Genomic DNA, 21,805 nt, shown 5'->3' on the forward strand with positions numbered 1-21,805 from the left:
AGCATGTGTGCGCTCCTGTTCATCAGTTAAGCGTGTGCTTTAGCTCTGTGCTCTGCTGCTGCTTGATTCCAGCGTGTGCTGCTCCTCTTGTTCCTTTGAGATGTGCTATTGGTATTGACCGGCTGCAATAAACCTTTGGAAGTAGCAAATGCTAAAGAATGGCTAATACATTAATTCTCCAGTGTAATTCAGGGGGGTCACAGCAACAGCTGAGTGGTGTTACACTACGTATTTTACAAGTTTGTTGGTCTCTCCTTGCCCCTGTTTAACTTTTAGGAAGGAGATCCTCAGCTGTGAGTGGAGACTTGGCCCTGGAGAAAGAATACAAAGCTCCCCAGCCTGGTGAGTTATTGTGGCTCTTTCAGTAACGCTTGGGGGTTCTCTTAAAGCCTGAGCTCTTGTAATCTTGCTATTTCTTTGAACTTTCACTTTTCATATACAAAAATAAACGCCAGCGCATTTCTTCTTTATAAAGGTGCAAACCCATACATTTCTAGTATTTGTGGTGTGGTGGTGATGTTCTGGGTTCTAAAATCAAAAAGCAAATAAAAAGTTCCTGACATTTCTTACTACTTTTTTCATGATTTTCAAGCTTTTCTGAGACTTGACAGGTTTTGAGCACTTAGTGCTGGTAATTCCTCGAGCCCCTGAAGCCTAGCTTATGGGGAATCAGGTTTTTATTGAACTTTTTAGAAAATTCATCCTTCTTTGCTGTGCTGAGCATTATAGAAACACCACAGGAGAGAAAGTCAGGTCTTTAAAGTCTGTACCATCTAAAATGATTGCCAAAGAGTAGGAACGATGACTGCAACCAGTTGTGTCATCTCAACCCCCATTTTGCAGCATTCCCGTAAGAGCAGAGCCCTAAGGCAGCACCCAGCTCTTTGTGTGCATGGCTGAGGCTGCGGGTCGGAGCTTGGTGCTGCCGGGGTTTTCTCGGGGCTGCCGGGGGTTTCTCGGGGCTGCCACGCTTCTGTGCGTGCAGCCATGTGAAAGCACCAGGGGGCAGGGGCAGTGTGGGTTCCCAGCAGACCCCTGAGAGTACCGACTTTCCAGTCTCGTTGGGTTATTATTAAATGCCTACAAAATACATGAGAATCCTGCCATTGTCTCAACTGGTCTTTGAATCACAGGCTCTTAAACAGAGGATATGCTATTCTTCTTTTGTTCCACATTCCTATAAATCTTTTATAAGAAAAGAAAGGAAAAAAAAAAAAAACCAAAAAAAAAAACCCCAAACCAAACCTGAAACGTGATGTCAGTTTTATCCTAAAGCCAGAGGTGGAAGGGATGGTTATCCATGATTAAAGTCCTCAGCTTTGCAATTTCTTTATGTAAGTTATGGCTGTATGTCAGTATCAGTAAGCAAAGCAAAATGCAGTAGCTAGACTGGTGTTCTGTCCAATTGCCTGGGGCCCCAACTGAAATTTAATAAGCAAATGTAAGATTTTAGTGCTTTGGAATGGAAACTTTATGGTAACTTCTTTCTGCAGCCCTTTTTTAAGTGATGTATCACATGTATGGTTTGTGCAGTGCACCTTGGATGCTGAATCTGGTTCTGCCTTTGTGCCATCAGTCCGACCCTCCTCGCTGGGTAGGACAGCATCGGCACGGCACCGTGCCTGGCTGCTGCAGGGAGGTGGCAGACCATAAAATACATAAAGCTGTGGCCTCCCTCTCACAGGTGAATCTTTAGGTCACAGAGCAAGCTGGTGTTGAATACAATTATGGCTGGGGCATCTTCCCCGTGGCTCCCATTCACACAGCTTCTGATGGTAAGGGCTAAGGCAGGTGGGGGAATCTCTACTGATTTTTTTTTCAAGCTGGGGTTAACAAATCATGTTCAGGAATGGCCCATGGAGAGTAGATCCTAGCTTGGAGAATGGGAGAAAAGGGGCATGACTTCTTCCAGTGCTATTTGTTCTTATTTTTTGGGTCATTCTTCAGCTTTCAAAACACAGAGGTCACCTATGGAATTCTCTGATTATGTTTTTTTCTTAAGACACAAATTCATTTATTGCTCAAGGAGTTGCCTGTCAGAGCATGTTTGACTCAGCAGTGAGGATACAGAAACCTTCTCATGGGAAGATGAGAAAAAAACCTCCTAACATTAAATATCCAGTTCCCTGCACAACTGTAGGTGAGGAATGCACGCTCTCTCCTTTGTTGCCAGTTTGTGCTTTGCTGTATCTGATATTTACGCTTTCTTCATTGTGGGATTCATGGAGACTATGTCATAAGCAGCTCCTCATCTCTCTCCAAGTATGAAAATCTGGTCTTCGGGGTTGTGTTTAGAATCAGATCATATCGTAGCTGTTGGCAGGAACGTACTGAGATGGCAAAGGGAGCTTTCCTCTTTCCCCAGCTCCTTACCACTCTTTCCCATTACTACCAGCTGGTACAGCCCCATACAGTCTGGGATTTTCTGCATGTTACTCAGTACCTCCAACATCCCTTTCTGTCTTTAGGAGATGAGGAGGCTGAACAACCTTAGCTTCTTGTGGGTTGTTCCACCTAACCAGGAAAAAGTTAAAAGAACAAAAAAGATTCTCTTGGCCTTGCGCAACTGACTATTCCAACTTTGCGTCCCAGCAGCACGTGCAGATGGTGTGCAAATGGCCAGTCAGACACAGAGGCCCCTCTCCAGGGAAACACATAAAAGCCAGCCGTGATTCTTCTGCTTCTTGGGTAGCGCTTGTATGCTTTTCCTGGGTTAGGGCCCAAGATGAGGCTGCTTCACCCTGCATATTCAGCCACGGTTACCAAGGACAGAAATTACATATACTCTGTTTCAAAAAACATGTCCCTGTATTGGTAAAGCCTTTAGAGTTCAGCCAGTGAAATGTCCCCTGTGATAATAAACCACCGTTCATTCCTCTTGCCTTCTCACATGTGTGTTTATTTCTGTTTGCTCCTTTCTTTTTTGCAGATGGCAGATAAATCTTGTCAGTGCTTTTTTGGCTTTGCAGCCTTTTCTCAATCATCTTTCCTTTTGTATCTCCAGCAATGTGCAAATCTGATGGTTTGCTATTTCTGCTAAGCGTATTTCTTTTCCATGCTGTCTCATTGTCTAATCCTTGTGCTTTTTTGCTGGGTGAAAGAAGAGACAAATTTCCAGTAGGCAAAAAATAAACCACCCCCAACTCATGAAAGGCATGAACACTTTTTAATCACTGTAAAAAATAATAAAATGTAATAGGTTGATGTGAGTTCCTTGTCGAAGTTGGAAGACTGACCAATAGGTCCCTGAGAAGCATCTTTTGATGTGTCTGTAGGATCAATGGGAATAGTATTGCACACGAGGAGAACAATACTGCACGAGCCCTTGAAGTGGAGCGAACACAGATGACACTTTTATTCATCCTCAGCCAGATTGCTTGGTATTGTGTCCTTTCTGTGAAAAATGACACTCTGGCAACAGGCCACTGACTGCAAAACAACTTGGCATGGGCCTCCTGTTTGTCTCAGCCTGAGCTGAGCATCACCAGAGATGCCAGACTGCTAGCCACAAGCTGAGAGTGTTAAAGCACTGTCTTTCTTTAATCAGCATCTCTCTGCCATTTTTAGTGGAAAACACTTGGGGGAGGAGGGATACTTCCTGATGGTTAGAGATCTTTGGTGGCATCAGCTATGGGTAATTCACTCTCTCCTAGCTAAAAGTGACTGGCAAGTCTGACGCAGTCTAGCCAACCATAAACAAATTGTTTTTCCAAGCTTCTGATTCTGTGTTTCCCATCTCCTCTGCCTTTTCTTGCATCCTAAATGGAATTTTTTAAATCCTTCAAGCGATTAGGAAGACAAATCTGATTGACCTTCGGTTTCATCTGAACCACCGTGGTTACTGCAGAAGGTACTGACGTAGCCAAAACCTCACTGATGCCCCTCGGACTTCTCGAAGGCCAACTCCCCAGTTTGTGACTGGAGGCTTTCAGGAGACGGCTGGGTATGCTGTGGGCAAGGTGATGCTGAGCTGTGGGTTGTATTGTAGCTGGGGTCATGGCATCAAAACTGGGTGCAGTACTAGGGCATTTCTACCGTTTTCCAATAATCCATATCATAAATCATCTTTCCAAGGTCCCTGTTGGGTCTTTCTGACTTTTAAGTAGTCTAAGTGGATAAACTAGTGGAAGTTTGTCTTCTTCAAAGCAGAACAGTTTAACTAATGATTTCATAGGATGCCCACGTATTTTATTCAAGTTAAATGGTTTTTGTTCCATCCAAGTAGAAGTGTGGTAAGACATAGCACAGCCACCGCTGTGTACCAGGTGACACTGGACCAAAAAGCAGGAGGTGAATTTCTGTTCTGCCTGCTGGAACCACGCTCTCTTTGTAGCCTACTGCTGTGGAGTGGGTATTTCCCTGACTAAATAGTTGCTTTTTCTGAAGTAAGGTCACTATCTTTGCTTTCAGCTCTGATGCAGTATGACATGTACAGTAGGACCTGTCATAATTCATGAAGTCAGTTCTGTTTCAATGTTAATAAGTCCTTAATCAAGTCATTTGTTTCATCCAGGATGTCACATTTAGCAGTGGATTGTGAAATGCTTGAAAACTGGAATCATAGGAGCATTATTTAATGCTAAGTGTTATCTGCATCATATCTGAAGCTGGAATATGCCAGGAAAACATCCTTCACATTCTGCAACTAATACATCCGAGCTTTCAGGCTCAATCGTGAGTTGGCTGGGTACGTACATTATTTCTCTCTGTTCATGTGTGGCATAATACTATATGTTATATTTGGTAACTCATTTGCACGTTGCTTATCTGTTACCTATTTTGTATGGCTGATTCTTTTGCTTTAGAAAATAACACTGTGAAATGTTGGACCAATCACTTTAAACCAAGAGTTTTAACTCCAACAGAAAATAACTGCAATTTAAAACTAGTAGTCCTCATTCTAGTCTGTTTGTGGTATGTAGGGACAAAGACTAGGTCTGAGCCAAGCAGCTGCTGGTGGGATTAAGTGGGAAGCTATCCAGAGAGACCAGGTTTATGATTATCATCTCCTGTTCTCGATGTTGCCTTCAAGAGGAACAGAGCTAAATGCTAAAATTGTGTCTCTAATATCTAGTTCCTGTACGTCTTTTCCACTTGAAAGGAAGAAAAGGAAGCCATAGTGAACTCATGGCAAATATTGTCTCAATGCATTTTTCTTCTGTACTTAAAGTACATCTAATGTTGTGCCATTCTTGTCTTATAAGCTTGTTACTGTCTGCAAATAGGTATGTTACATACTGTCAGCGATAATAAAAGCCATACCTGTATATGTGACATACGTTGCTGTACAGCAATGTCATTATGTACAAAATTTCTGCAGAGTGAAACATTGAAAAGTCATTTTTTTTTTGCCGTAAGGAACCGTTTGCATTTATATTGTAAATCTGTCTTACTGTTCTTACTCCTTGAGAACCAGACCCCTTGTGGTAGGTAATGTGAAGACAGAGGAGGAAGGGGTCCTGGTCGTAACTGTGAGGAAAACATTTTGGTTGGGGTTTTTCCTAGTTTATTCCCTGAAATAGTCAGTAAAGAATGGTGTAAAATGGGAACTATAAAATATTTGTTCAGATTTTATGTTTCCACAGGCTCTATCAAAATGAATCCTTCCCAGTTACAATCAGTCGATCAAAAATACTAAATGTTTGAAGGAAACTTTTTTGCAAAAATTTTGTGTTCTAAAAGCTGGTTTTTGCTATAAAATGCTTTACTTGAATTTAGTCCCACTCATAATGAGTGCTGGAGCAATTAAAGTATCAGCCACTGTAAGGAGTCTTGGGAGCACAGGAGACAGATAGGATCAGGGCTTAAGCTACTGAAATATCTTTTATGAGGAATAAAGATTTCAGAGACCTCAGTTTCAAACAAAATAGTTGACATATGCTAAGCTCAAAATACGAAACTTCTTTTCCTGCCCTCTCCCACTAAACAAATAAAGATCTATGAAATATTTAAATTTTGTATCTGCAGAAGGAAAGAAAACACTTTATTTCTATTTTAATTTTTTTGGCAGGTGCTCAGACATTTATGATAATGGGATCATAAAATGACACAGAAAGGTTAGGGAAAAGGTGCAGTGGGAATTCTGAGTATGACTTTGTAAACTGTCACATTTGTTAAATTTGTTGTTTGTTCATTTACATGTGTCATAGTGTGGATATTGTGTGTTAGGAAACTTAAATCAATCAAGTGTTTATGTGTGGGGCTGGATCATGCCTTCCTATACTGCAATCAGTGAAATTCCTTTTATTTATTTCTCGCAACCATTACCCCTAAAAAAAAAAAAAAAAGAGAGAGAGAAAGGAAAAGCCTTTTAAATATTTTTCATTAACACATACTATTAAGTGGGTAAGTGCCCTAAGTATATTTTAATTTAATTTAGATTTAACAGCAACATTTTTCCCATACTAATTAAATGCCAGTTTGTTATTAAGAAAATATTTATTGAAGTTGAACTTGGTGATAGATACATATCTATCACATCACTGTTAAACCTCATTAAATAGTGTTTTAATTGCAATTTGTTTTTAATTACCATTCATTAAGCATATTATTAAATCTAAATTGGATGCTTATGAAAGACGGGTTTGCCAATACAAGTGGCTGAGGCCTTTAACTACTGCCTCATGCCTGGGTTCCCATAATTTGAGGTGTGTAGGGTGAAAGCTCGGTCTATTTACATTATTTCTAACACTGTGTCCTCCCTCCCTCGCTGCCCGTGTCTCCTGTTTTTATTAAATGAATTAATAGTATCTGAACCAGTCAACAGATATAAGGGGGGGGGTGGGTGGGGCGCGGGGAGCAGGAAACTAAGAAAAATGGTGCCGGAACTGCTCTTTGGGCGAGGAAGCATGGAGCCAGCAGGGAGGAAGCTGAAGCAAAGAGGGAGCACAGGCAGGGAAAGCAGAAGTTAAACCAGGCATTGAAACCAATTATCTAAATTAAAAGAAGTAGAGGATGGGGACTGGATGCCTGAAGGCTGCAGAGGGATACTGCTAATGATTTGCAGAGCTTTTTCTCTTTGGCTTATCATGGCAAGCCTGGCCAGGGTCAGTCACCGTCACCATCCGATGACAGCCTGGTGGCTTTTTAGCGCAGTGAGTTGCTGGTCTGGGTCCATGTGGTGCACAGCTGCTGGCGTGGGCAGGGCTTGTCCCCAGGGTCAGGACAGAAATGTGCTGCTTGGTGGCTGTGCACTGTCAGCTCACAAATAATAGTTACAGAGAAAGCCCAGTGCCTTTCAATCTTTCTAATTCCACTCCCCCCACCCCCCCACCCACCCCCCAAGGCAACTCTGCCCCCCTTCAGAATGCCACTGAAATGAGCAACCTTATGGGATGCATGGACTTGCTTTTCTTGGTCACATTTGCCAGATTTCTTAGTAGTAGTCCATGAACCTTAGGCAAGCTGAAAAATCCTGAAATCGAAGGTTTTCCTTTCTAAGGATATCAGTTCTTTCAACAAAAAACCTCTATTGAGTTCTGGTTTTAAAGGCTGGATATTTTTTTAAACCTTGAAAGAGAAGAGTCTTTTGGAGCCTTTTGTCTAAGAACTATGCTCTCTTTTTGCCAGAAAAAGAGAAAGGCTGGGAAGAAGGTGTGAAAGTGCTCTTCTGATGGAGACCAGCTTAACATAACCAGTTAGCAAACTGGAGAGCCATTCCCAAAGCAGATGGAGGGGACGGTAACAGGCAAAAAACATGGTCCCTTCTGGGGTGCGATGTTTGTCATCCTCTAGGGTGCCAGTGTCTGTCAGAGCACCAGGGAGGAATTAACGGGATGGGGGCTGCTGGGCAATGCCATAGGGGTGAAAAGACAGTTGTATGATGAAAATAGTGAGGTAGCCTAGGGTATTGCAGACGTTCCATTGGGCTGGATAAAGAAACACAGTAAGGCTGTGTACGTTGACACTCTTTGGCTCTGGTTCTCCTTGCACTGAGGGTGGGTTTGTGCCAGGCTATCTCCATTGACTCCAGTGGATTATCTCCAATTCACAGCACAGTTTAAATCAGATGCAGGACTTCTTTTCTCCTCTTTCCAATTCATGAATCTCTTTCAAAACCTTCTGTACCAGATGTTACAATTGTAAACAAATCATCCTGGCAAACCAAAGTACCTTCTCATATGCCTGTGTCACAGTAGGCGAGGTCCTAGCATTGGTGCCTCTATCTGCCTCTGGATCTTCTGCTCATAAAACATTAGCTATACAATTTTATTTTTTTTTTGGCGGATGTGTATCTTCCATGAAAAAGCCATTTCCATTCCAATACAACAGTGCTTTTATATGGACTGTTTCGGTCCATGTTGTGCAACCCTTTTGCACAACGATTCATTATGCTATCTCGCTTCTTGATATGCTGAATCATGGGATGATGCTCTGCCAGCTCCTTTGTATGCCAACAATAACTTGCTCATGTTTCAAAGATAGGGAGAGCTGCAGAAATCACTGCAGTGCAGGGAGCCTGAACATTTGGCTGAGGGAAGTTCTCAGCAGGCTTTAAACTCCTCCACATGGGTGAGGAAGTTACCTTTCAGCTCCTGCTCTCTTTGGACAACTGTAGGAAACTGCACAGGGCTTCCACTTGTCTTTGCAGAGCTGGATCAGGCCCAGACTCCTGCTCCCTCTAAACTGATGGCAATTAGCCACTTCTGCACTGTGGCCCCTTAACTGAGAGAACATAGATCAGCCCACTATCTGTGGGGCACCATCTGCATTTGGAGGCTTGACCTAACACAAGTGTGGAACTGTGAAGAAGACTTTGGAAGTCTCCATGTAGATACATCTGCGGTGGGATTTCCTGGCGTGGTCTACAGTATGTCGATGTGAGGAGTCAGCTAAATTAAACCCTTTTCTACTGCAGTAGCTGCAACAGTGTGCATTTCTCCAAATGTTCTTCCATGACTCCTGGGTGCACTGGGTGCTGGGTTACAGTACAGCTGCTTATTTTCCATAACTCAGATGTTTGGTAATGATTTCTAATTTCTGTTTTAAAAATTAGCTTGCTTTTTGTCAGTTATGCACAGTATCCTTGCAGAGGCAAGTGATGCTTTCCCTTGGTCATTCTGGAGTTCTTTCTGATTTGTTTTTGTTAAGAGTTTCAAACTGTAACTATTTCTCTGATCACAGAGAATGCAGAATCAACTGAGTATATTCACAGCTGTTCTGAGAAAAGGGACAAGAGTTTGGTCTGAAAGGAACACATTACACTGCTTGAGAACAGGGTTTTTTTAGGAAATATTCTTGTAGTTTAAAAATGTATTCTTATTTGAATACTGTATCCTATTTCTCAACGTCCTTCGGTTTGTAGCACAGCGTAGCACTCTGTACCTTAGGCACTTTGGACAATCATTTGAAAAGACATTGGTTTTCCTGTGAAGGTACTAACTCTGAGTCACAATGAAAAATTCTAGATTATGGCAGTGGTGTCCTAATAGACCTTAAGGATGCATTTACACATCTGATTTGTAACTGTAAGTATTGCAGTAATTTCATATACAAAAGTATCTACTACTTTGATGGATGATGACCTGACTGGGACTTCTATAAGACAGGAAGCTTTAATGCCTCCCCCGCCCACCCCACCCCCCCCCCCCTCCGCTTACTGCAGGCTTATATTCCATGAGAATCTGTCCATGTGCAGTTAGGCTTTGATGTGAGATATAATAAATATCAGATTTTTAAAGAGCAGCATGTACATATTTGTCTGACGTGTATGTATAGAAAAGGTCAAGGGACTTACTGTTAGTGGTTTTATTCAAGGTCATGGGTATGTGAAACATTCTTCAAATGGATGCTGCATTTTAACATTCTTCAAATGGATGCTGCATTTTCTATAATATTTATATCTCCACTTGAGTGTTTCTAGTTCAGCGTCTCAGCCATTCTTAAGCATCCTGCATTATTTTTCCATGTATTTATGTATTTATGTCCTCTTCCCTTGTGTGTCACCTTCTTGTCTCCTCACCCTCTCTTATGCCCAAATGATTTTGCAGGGCAGCCCTGCCACAGAAATGGGTCAGGCAAGTTACAAGAACTGTGGCTTGGCTGGATGGGGATCCACCTAGCAACACCACCACACCAGTGCTGGATTGGGAAATTTGCCCTACAGGAGTTTGTCTTGATTAAAGGCTTCAGTCTGTCTTTGCAACACAAACATAGGAGCCCCCATGCTGCTCTCTGAAATTTACAGCGTATTTTCTTTTTACTCAAGCATATTGAAGCAGAACAGAAGAAAGGATCAAAGGTACCGTAATGTTTCTATAAACAAGTACTACTTAGTTTGGTTTTTTTTATCTTGGGTTTATTTTTTTCCAAACAAATCTTCTAGGCACATTAGGCTCAGATTTCATTTTATTGCCAAATCACCAGCTGGCAACAAAATCACATATGTCTGTGTAAATAAAGTAGATGAGAAGCTGAATAGGAGATTGGGAGATGATTCAAGCAGTCATATTGGCTTCTACACCTTAAAATTTGACTGGTGTATCTGTCTATTCAGCAATGTCCTGTACAGACCCCTTTTCAGCATGAAATACAGAATTACCCCAAGCTGAGATTTTAGTCTGTGGTTTTCCTCTCTTCTAGTGAATTTACAGGAAAACAGATAATTCTTTGGGACTACAACCCAAAAATTCATTTTTTTTTTTGCTCATCAAGCGATGACTAATGCACTCCCTGTTACTCAAATATAGGTGTAACTCTTGTGATGACTGATATTATTATGAAGCATTTTCACTTTGAGGGCCAGATGATCCTTCCTTTGAAAGTAATGCAATTTTGCAATTGGCTTGAGGGCTCTACTGCTGCTTTTTTGGTATGTTTAGATTCACTTTGCAATGAAACCTCAAAATTGACTAATTTATCTTTAAGGTCCATGTTGCTATATAGCCTGTCTCCATTTGTAAATAGAGAGTGGTATGGTCGCCTCGGATTTTAACCTTAAATTGTGTTTCTTTGTGCCACTCCATAACTCCCAGGAAAAAAAAAAGCCTGACCATTATTATTAGACAAACATATAAAAAAGTAATCGTCATCTTCCCTCGAAAAGCAGTTGAACTTGGGCATCTTTTCAGACCTGGTTGATAATGAGACAGAGTTTTCCCCATGCATTGTGAAAAATGGGATCTTTTTGACTATACTTATGCTCACTCTGGATCCCTAGTGAAAGAAATCTTGAATTTTGGATAACTACTGAAGAATTAGGATATTTGGTCATATTAGTCTATTTGAACATCTCTCATCCCAGGGAACTGTACCTTGACAGGATTCCCTTTGTCAGAGCAGTGGCACGGAAATGCTGCAACAGCTTTCAAGGATCTGTTTGCAGGGACAATGTTGCCCTCAGTCAATAAACTCCAAAAGAGCTTAATTAATGAGTGGGGAAAGACCTCTGTTACCGGGGAGGTGGAAGATAGAAATGACAGGGGTTGAATAGTAAATAGGCTTTGTTTCTTGCTAAAACTTTGTAATCCTTGCCTTTTCCTGAACATGCTTCTCTTAGGAGATTTAAATCCCAACTGAGTTCTCGAAGCTCTCTTCACTACTACAAGTTATGTTTTTCTGTCAAGGGCTCCAATTCTGTGCTTTCTTCCTAGTGTTTCCCTTCAGTTTGTAATGCAACTTGGGCTGTAATGTAGGGGAGAGGGGCTTCAATTTGGGAAATATCAGTGTATCCTCACTCGGTGACTTTTTTCCCCCAGATTGGATGGAATAGCGAATACTTCCTGCCCCACTCAGTCATCTGCGTAAAAAGATAAAATGGGAGTTAACAAGGGTCAGGTTTATGACAGGGAGAGAATGCTGCTAATGACCATTATCTATGCCACAGGTTTAACTTCATTACTTTTGCATTAAGTTCTTAATGCCCAAAGCAATAAGCAAACTCAGTCCTGTTGAACTGTAGTAACCTAATCTTCTCTCCAAATGAAACAGAGGGGAAAGCAGAGCCATTTGACATGGCCTTTATGTCATCTTCTCTCTTCCCATCCCCCATCTCATACTAGCCTTGTTGTGAGTTTCCCTTCCTTCTCACAGCCTTTTTCTTTTTACTTTTTCCTTCCTTCCTGAGTTTTTCTGGCTGTCCAAGGCGGTGTTTGGTGCAGGATTTACTCTGACGAGAGGGTTTAGGCCTTCCGTAATGGTGGGTCCAGGGTTTTTCACATGGAGAAATCTGTCTCAAGAAAGTTTTAAAGTACGGTGTTACACAAACAATGTCCAGAATCAAATAATTTTAATTTCAGAGGTAAGACAAAGCTGGCCGTGATATTGTGGATCCCAGTAAGTCATATCTAGGAGAGAACATTTGCTGGATGTTTTGAAATGTGATCGCACTTTTGCAAGGAGAGTTGAAAGTCTTGAGTGATTATATCCGAATGTGACTTGTAGGCATGTAGCAGTCTTGACTCCAACCATTAGTTCATCATCTTCTGCTTCTCCAGTAACAACCCCTGCTGACATAATGGCTCTGAGCTTGCCCCACTAGATGTGTGAACAGTTTAGGTTTAGTGAGCAATGAACAAACACCAACAGAGAATTAAATATTTCATGATTTAGAATGAGATCAGCATTTCCGTTGTTTCAGCTCTTTTCCTACTCGCCCTCAACTTTGTCAACTGAAAATTAATGAATTATCCTCTTCTGGTGTGACCTGCAGGGTTTTGCCCTGTGGCTGGAAAAGGAAAAGCCGTTGAGTAAGAAGAGGGAGCACAAATGGATTTCCTAATGCATGTGGTTCCCAGACCAACAGCCTCAGCTTTTGGCAAAAGATGAAATCCAGCAGTGCATCTTTCCTGGGTTCTCCAGCAGAATGAGAGGGAAAGAACCAGTGCTGGCAGGTAATTGGTGAATCTGTCTAAAGTGTAAGAAATATGTTATTGCTTATAGAAAAAGGATCCCAAAGTGATAGGTGCCTGGGAAACGTGATAGATTATATAGATAAAAGAAAATAATATAAACTATGGAGAGTTAAGCAATGAACATGAACACCTATGAAAAAACCCTATCAGCAATGCAATGTAATATATTACCATAATGCAATATTATATGGTAACCTCCATATGAGAACCTTGCACTCTGAGTAATAAGTGCCGAAGGCTGAACATTTATCTTATGACCTGTTCCCTGTTCAGAATGATCAGGGTTACCAGATATTTGGGGCTCTGAGAAAATTGTCCCTCCTTAATAATGTTTCCTTGCCGTGCAGCACAAAGGGTTTTAGTTTCCCTGCCCCTTTCCGTCTTGGAAAGGACATATCGGTGTGGTTTTTCTGTAGCCAGGAAACTGTGGCTACAATAAGGTCCATGAATATTATAACAAGGCTTGATGTTATCAGTCTGGCAGCCATCATCTCTTTTAAGAAGTGGTATCTCCTCTCTACAGACATGTTCTGCCTCCTGACTGCTTGGCTGGATGCTATGGCTGATTTGTTTGGTTTGTACTGGTCACAGATTCTTCTTCAAATTGCTAACATCCTTATCACTTTTTTCCCAAATGAGATATAGCTTACATTTTTGAAACAAGAGAGTCGAGTGAACTACAAAACAATTCAAGCTGCGGGGAATGCCACAAGTAGGAAGGAGAGAATGGTGGATCCCACCACAGGTATGTGTAAACGCAAGCAAATTAAATGGTCTCTATTGTATCTTTAGTACTGACTTGCTGAGCTTTGCCACCCTTCCGTAGGAGGGAAGGGAGTGTTTTTCATCCCTGTGCTGAGCTTTTTAAAATCGCCATCAAATTCAGGCTTCTCCCACTTTGATAAGTTTCTGGCCTTTCCCACTTTTTGCTTTATTCATGCTTATTCCCACCGGTAACCCCTCTTGAGTAACAACGTCTCTTGATGTTTTTCAGCTTGCCTGGGATTCACAAGAACGAGTTCTGCAAGAAACAAACAAAACCAGAAAAGCCTTCCAGTCTGGTAAAATAACCCTCACCTTCCATAAGCGAACTGAGAAGAGATGCACGCTTTTAAATTGTGATTGAGAACTCCTTTCAGGTATGGGAAACAACTTCATCGTATGTCAGATTGGGTATTTAGCCCCTAAATGCCTATTTTTTGAACAAATAAGCTGCCACAGTTCTGAAGTTCAGGGTGAAGAGGGCTTACAGAGAAGCAACACTATTTTCTAGGAGCGCAGAGCAGATCAAGGGCCCCTGTGCAGTGAACTGTATCTGATTCTACACAGCCTGCAAAATTAAATTTTGTTCAGCTTAAGCATTTAATTACTGCAGATGTTCAGGAGATACTCTGTGAAGCATCACCTACTGGGGCCCTTTGGACAGATGCTGTTTGCTTTGACACTCCATCTGTCACTTCAAAATACTCACTGAAGCTTTAACTAGCATAGCCCTGCAGGGTTGGCATCAAGGCATGGCATGTAAGAGGTTAAAAATAAGGTCAAGGTCATAGCCTGCCATGCATGCTAGAAGGTCAGTGAATGACGATTGCCACTTCTTGCTCTCTACAATTTTCAGCAGAGAACACTGTATGTATCATTACACAAAGGCTTTTGTTTTGCTTCCTGGAAGATCTTCTAATACCAGTGATATCGGCCCAATAGCTTGTTAGATCCTTACATTGCTTTGGAGATGGGCAAGATACGGCAGCATATAATGGGTATGGCTTAAACCAAGTTAAAAGCTTGGGCGTTTCATACCAAAAAACAGAGATGTAGTATTGGTATGGGTATGGAACACTACTGGGATCTTCCAAAAGTCAGCATAGCTGTTAATTTGCCTCAGAGAAGTATAGTGCCTTTGGAAGGCATTTTCTTTTTGTGTTGCCATTCCTCAGGTGTTTGTCCATGTCTCAGGAGGAGGAATTGTGGAGACAATGAATTAGGCTAGTAAATATACCTCACCATGTTTGTAAAATCTTGTTAAGCCCAGACCATTCTTGCTCCTACTATGTCTGCAAAATCTGTCTACACTGAGGCTGTAAACAGCTTTAGTGGTGGTGCTGCTGTAATGGACGTGGCAGGGTGCCTTGCTCTGCTGTCCCTTGTTGATGGTGGCAGTCAGCTTTTCCCCCGCTCTGCAGTTCTGAGCCCTGTTAGTCCCACATATTATAAAACCAAAGGGTACAATAGACCTATGCGTTTTGATCCATTGTATAACATTCAGTTCTGTACAAATCTGATTTCAAATACTTCTAGAAATCTGATCATAAGCTACTGACTTTACTAGCTCCATTTATAATCTCATAAAAGAAATAGGTTTGGTAGGCTCTGGTTTCCATAAACTCATGTTGACTGCTTATAGGTTTGTCTGTTTCCATGTTTTGAGGTTCACATGATTCCTTTGCTTAGCTTGTTTTCATCAGCCACAGTGTCTGTGTAATGTATCTGTTGTTTGGATTAAGACATTGGCAAAGCCTCAAGTTTATTTTCTAGAATCTTCCTTCTTCCAAGGCATGCTGAAAGCATTTGCTTCCCAGTTTGGAATCTCTTAGATGGGAATTGCTTAGGTGTGTTGTGTTGAAAAGTATCTTCCTCTGGTAGTAGTCTTTTGTGTTTCAATGTTAGCTCTAAGCGCAAATTCCATTTTAAGATTCCTAATAGACTTCAGATTTACTCTATTTTATGCATTGTCCTACCGGCTATATGATTTTCCTCACTTCTGTTGGGTTTCTGCAATCTGTGACTGTAGATTAGTTACTTGATCAGTATCATCTCTTCTCTTGACTATTGGGTTGTGGCATCTGAGGCTTTTAGTAAGATGCTCGTAAACAATTCATGGTCACATTTGGTCAGTGAGACTTTTTCCCTCAACTGAATTGCCCGTAACAATTTCACAAAGCTGAAAGCTTTGCAGGGCACTGAGTATATATCATTGCTAGTTTAGATGGTTTGATCTTTATTGATCACAAGGGTGAATGACTCACAATTAATTGTACTTATGTTACTGCTGTTCATTGGGTGAGCGGTTCCTCTGTTGGTCAAGAGTAAGTTGCCAGAGGTTTTCCCCCACCCGGTGACTTCTCTACCACCTTGACAGATTACAGCTAGAATATTTAGCAGTTCTAAAAGAGGTTAGCATTGACCTCTCATATGGGAGACCTTGAGGTTAGGTTATTTTTTCATCCTACACCTCGTAAACAGCCAGTTTTTGTATTAGTCACCCTGCTTCCTAGCATGATGGTAGTGCCACCTTGTTGCTTTATGAGGGTCATCAAGTAGGAAGCATTCAGGATAGATTTTTTTTTTTTTAATTGTGACTTGTTTATAGGTAATGCCTTCTTTTGCACTACTCATTTTTTTTCTAAAACCTGAGCCCTACCTAAGTAGATTATAACCATTGATTTAAACATTCAGTCATGCAAATCATCCTATGAGGTTCAGTAATAGCAGCTAGGTCAAATTAGTGCTCATAAATGACTAATTCTATTTCCTCTTGTTTATTACCCAGGCTTTTGGCATTGGTGTATAGTTAATTAAATAATTTCTTCTTCCCATCCTCCCTCTGCATTCAGAGCCTTCCTGACCATAGTCTCCAAGGGAAATCCATCAAGGGCAGGGTTTACTCTTTGTAGATGATGGTTGGGTGCTCTCCTCACCTCCCTGGTGTCCTTGCAAGTGACAGCTGAGCATTAGGGCACAAGAAGCTGTTACCACCTCTGCTATTCCTGTCTTGCATCTAAACTGAGAGCTGAGAAATGGAGGTCAAGGGCTCCCTTTATGGCTTTTCTTTTGTCCTATAACATACAATCCTGTCTCTGTCCTCCCGAATTGGCAGATTATTATGCTTTGCCATTTTTTGGTCCCTACCCACTATTGAAAGAGATGTCCGACTTCAGGGGATGTGCTTTGCATCAGGAGATCAATTAGGCTTGTCCAGTGTCCCCTCTGGAGCTTCCTTTTTCTTGTATCCCTACTTACACTTCCATGTCTGATTTCTGTTACTGCTTGTCCTTTATATAGATTTTATTCCCTTCTTCATCTGAAGGAGAATATTTTTTCCTATTAAGCGATGGCTGATGCTGCTCCTCATTGCGGGATTTAAATAGACTAGCATTTCCCCCCTGTTTTACCAGCACTAAATTCACACGCTGTAACAGAAAACCAAGCCCATACACTGTCAAACAGAGACACTCTCACAGTGTGGTGACCCTCTTTCTGTCACCTGCCATGTTTTTCATGCTCAACCTACAGCTGTGAAACTGTTTTTTCCCCCCTCTCTTCAAACAACAAAAGCCAAGGAACACTCCTCAGCTTGATGCCTGTCTTAATTTGCTGAACATCCTTGGGCAGAAATGACATTGATAACAGTGAGAGAAGAGTCTCCAGGAAAGCAGCAGCAGCAGCTTTTCATTGCCAGCTCCTCCACTGGGTCTAAGCTAATCACAGCCATACTGCAAAATTTATTTAATTTGTATGGGCCTGTTCCAGAGCCTTCCTATTGACTTCAGGGGCATTGGATAGGGCTGGATGGTAGCTATGGCTTTGCTTTATGACTCAGTATCACTGTCTTGGAACGGTCTCTGCCAGATCAGTCAGATTTTCCATTAAAACATTCTCTGAGGAGAGAAATGAGTGTTCAGCTAGCTGCCTGCTAGCAGAAATGTCTGAATTGTCACTTGTGTATTTTTCCCAAATAACTTTCTCCTCTGCCATGAGAAACTTTTGGGTTTCAGGCTGGACAATTCTGTGAGTGTCTGAGAGTGCTGAGATTATTTGCTTGAATCTTTACTAGCTAGCCCTGCTTACTGTATTTGAAAGTTCCTTTTGTCCTTTCAGTACATACCATGTTGTTACCTGAAATGAGAGGAAACTGATATTTTTTTTTTAGGGATAAAATGTGCAGACCCTATTTCCAGTTAATCTTCTGTGATAGCAGTTGCTATTGTGTGACTACTTGACCTGTGACTAAGTAACTATAATAGTAAAACAGTTTTAGCCTAACACCATAGAAATCAAAACTAAAACTGTGGCTCTGTAAAGCAGTATTTGTTACAAGCTAAGCATGTACTTCATTAGAGAAAAGGAGACTGGCTGCCATTACTAAGCTATAGTATATAACTGCCTCTTCCCATACAAGTGATTTCTAAAGATTGCTTTTTTTTGGCTTGTATTTTTTCTGTTAGTTTTGTTTGTTTGTTTTCCTTAAGGAGAACCACACCTGGGTTTTTTTAGTCTGATTTGTGTTTTGTTTTGGCTGCTTTGTTGCTGGAAATGGTTAGGGTATGAGTTAGCCCCTCACTTCAAGAGGGATGTTGAGGTGCTGGACCATGTCCAGAGATGGGCAACAAGGCTGGGGAAGGGGCTGGGGCACCAGTCTGATGGGGGGTGGCTGGGGGAGCTGGAGGTGCTCACCCTGGAGAGGAGAGGGCTTAGGGGGGACCTGATCACTCCTTACAACCACTTGAAAGGGGCTGTAAGCAGGTGAGGGTGGGTCTCTGCTCCCAGGTAACAAGTGACAGGATGAGAAAAAATGGCCTCAAGTTGCTCCAGGGGAGGTTTAGATTGGATATTAGGAAAAATGTCTTCATGGAAAGGGTGGTCAAACATTGGAACAGGCTGCCCAGGGAGGTGGTGGAATTACCATCCCTGGAGGTATTTAAAAACCATCTAGATGCAGTGCCTGGGGGACGTGGGTTAGTGGTGGACTTGACAGTCCTGGGTTAATGGCTGTACTTGATCATCTTCAAGGTCTGTTCCAACTTAAAGGATGCTATGATTCTAAGTTAATCTGCCCATGTAACACACCTACTGCCACTCTGACTGGGCTCCACATCTGCTCCGGGATTTTATTTGCCGATCCATCCATACTGCACTCAAGGCACCTCAGGCTCAGGAAGGAGATTAATTTCTTTTTATATAAATCAGTGTGTTGGTCACAATTGCTTTCCAACTTCTACCTGTAACAGGTAGGGAGACATGCAGAGTTATAGAAGGACTTCAGGCAACTGGAGAAAATGTGCATACGTATGTGAAAGCATTGGCTGGAGATACACAAATGCATAGAGAAGTTGTGGAAGGTAACTACATCTAGAAATTCATGAATCATCATCTGGTATCCATCTTACTACCTTGCTCCCTAATGAATGCAGAAAGATAGAAGGTTTTGGGAGAAAAAAAAGTTTTCGGGATCTGGGTAAATAAAGGTAGTGATATAAGCAGACATATCCTCATTGTCTTTATGGGAGTCAGGAAAACCCCTGCTAGTCACCCCTGGGAACAGAGACTTTTGTTTCTGAGATGGTGCTGTGTTTGAACAGAGAAAAGTTGAGGTGATGGACTAAAGTCACAGAGCAAACCCTGTCACACCATGTCAGGCGAACTTCCTGCGTTCTCGGTGGTCAGAAGAAGTGGGGAAAAAAGAAGCATAAAAAAAATAAGTAGCAGTTTGCAGTTTTGCCGCTGTCTGCTCATCTTGTTGGTTTTCTTCCTCTCTGTTCTAGGAATTCTATAGTAGTGTTATGAGGAATAATCAATTAATGCTTAGAAAGCAATTATAATGATTCCCAGTTTACACATGAATAAACAGAGCACAGCTTAGGTGACTGAGTCACAATCATTTTCTGAGTCTGATAGGGCATGGGCAGCAACAAAGAGCCAGCTCAGCACTTGTGCTCTAATTGCTGTTTTGCCAGAAAAGTTGGGGCTGGAGATCAAACAGACAGAAATGACTTATAAAGCTCTCTGAATGTAAATTGCTGTGTATTGTTTTAAAATTAAAAAACAATATATATCAGTACACTGTAGTGATTTCACAAGTACTACATAGCTAAGACAAGACTTGCTTAAGGTCTCACAGGATGACCATGATGAAGGACAGGATCCAGGCATTGTGACTCCAGTGCTGTGCTTAAGCACAAAACCATCTTTCCTCCCTCTACAAACTTGATTTTTTATTATAGGGTATCTTATCATAAGTCTGTATGTGATACCTTAAATCCGTATCTGATACTTTTTTGTGTGTTCAGCCTGAAACATGGTTAATGTAGAACTGTCCTTTTTATGTACATCATAGCTCATGATATCTTGCTTTTATTGGAAAATCCACAGCTTCAGGTACAGTGACCTGGAACTGTGGTCACTCACTGATGTTATTCGCGGCTCTGTGTGTCCACTGAGCAAGTGCCTTTGGTACTGTATGTTTGGATTGGAGACCTTATGCTATAAGGATCCCTCTTTCTTCCTCCAGGGACAAACGTGTTACCATGATGTAAAACCAGGTCAGCATGAAGTTCCCCCTTCATGTCTGGGGGCGTATTTTTGTTGTTTGAAAACCCACAGAGCCCATATAACTGCAGAAGAAGCACAAGCCTTGCTCTCCTACTTCTTATACTATCAGCCAAATGAGCAAGCCAGCTTTTGAGTCCTCCGGGGTCATTTTATTTTTAGGGCTGATGCCTGAAGCAGGAAGAAAACAGCTTGATCTGTAGGTTCTGCTTTGAGCTTCCAGCACTGGCAGCAAAAAGCAACTTCTTTTGCCTTGCAGGCGGAGTTTCACCAACAGAAAAAGCCGTGCGGGCCAGCGAGCTGCCATGTTGGAGTGTTGCTGTGCTGAAGCACAGCACAGCTCCTTGTCTATCACAGAGCTGATTTACTTTTGATCTTTTCAGTCTATACTTGACATTCCAGATTTTTTTCCTGTCTCTTTATTTAATATCAGCCTTTTTCTTCTCTCCATGCTTTTTCAGGTTTCTCATTTTTCCTTGTTTATCTGAAATCCATCTTGGAGACACTTGTTGCCCCGGTCTCTGATCTGTTTTGAGCCCCTGCCAGCTCTGCTGCTGCCAGTGGATAAAATGACTGAGTCACCGCTTTCTGAATTTTGCATTTGCTTGTGGGGTGGCAGAGCCAAGGCCATCATGAACAAATCAAGCAACCACAACAAAGGCCCAAAATACAAACACTGGGACTTAACCTCAAAGCATATGCTGGAGCCCGATGAGGTGACAGCCAGCAAAATGCATACTGAAGGACCTCAAAGCATTACTCAATCTCAGTCCTGCTTTAACCACATCAGAGGCACACACCTCACACAGCTCTGCATCAGGGGAGAGGGTGGAAGGGAAAGGTAACAGTGACCAAAGGACCTTTTTCCTCCTAGAATGAATTAATTGCAGCAGAGCAGCAGATAAATATATTCTAAAAAACCAACCAACCAAACAAACAAAACACCAACCCCCCAAAAAATCCCACCCAAAAACCCCAGGGTTATTGAATGCAGCAAAGCTGCAGCTGAAGCAAGCAGCACTAATTGCATGAGAGAAGGCCCAGTGTGGCAGAATGGCTCTTCTGCTCTCCCTGGTGAGGCTGCGAGCCCAGGTGACTGTTTGCCTTCCCTGGGCTGGCCGGGCAGCTCGCTTCTCTGCACCAGCACCATTCCCTGCAGCGATGGCAGCATGCTGTCACCACACTGCTTCCACGGTACCTGCTCTTAGGAAATTGTCCCGGTGCTGACTTGCTTTTAATGGTTGTTTCCTTGTTTCTTATGCTTTCTAAACATCAGCCTAGGAAACTTTATATCAGGAAAAAACCCACCTGTCTCTGCCTGACCTGAAGGGCAAGTGGGTGCCTGGGCTCTTCACACCTCTGTCTGCTGGGACCAGAGCTTGACAAAAGGTGATTTATACCCTATGTGCCAGCCGCGATTAAACACAGGGTTAATAAGCACAGTGATGCTGATGTTGGCAGAGGTTTTGTTACTTAATTTTCGCTTGATCAGGGTCATCCCTGTAGTGCAAGCAGAGGCATGGGGGCATTTAATATAACCTGGCTATCAGGGCTCTGTGGCTACCTCCGGGTTTGGTCACTTTTGTTGACAGCATGCTTTATTAAGGATAGAGAGGGGAAAGGCTGAA

General features: G+C 42.1%; 1 long non-coding RNA gene across 1 annotated transcript in view; it reads left to right on the plus strand.

Annotated features, from left to right (window-relative positions):
• Positions 1-275: 275 nt before the first annotated feature.
• Positions 276-21,805, plus strand: part of LOC129736996 (uncharacterized) — a 63,313-nt gene continuing 41,783 nt past the window's right edge. The window contains exons 1-6 of the long non-coding RNA XR_008734289.1: positions 276-342; positions 2,003-2,140; positions 4,514-4,687; positions 12,650-12,830; positions 13,491-13,596; positions 13,846-13,990. This is a non-coding gene — a long non-coding RNA (uncharacterized LOC129736996). The remainder of the gene's footprint in view (positions 343-2,002; positions 2,141-4,513; positions 4,688-12,649; positions 12,831-13,490; positions 13,597-13,845; positions 13,991-21,805) is intronic.

The sequence above is a fragment of the Falco cherrug genome, chromosome 10, assembly GCF_023634085.1.
Source record: "Falco cherrug isolate bFalChe1 chromosome 10, bFalChe1.pri, whole genome shotgun sequence".
Lineage (NCBI taxonomy): Eukaryota > Metazoa > Chordata > Aves > Falconiformes > Falconidae > Falco > Falco cherrug.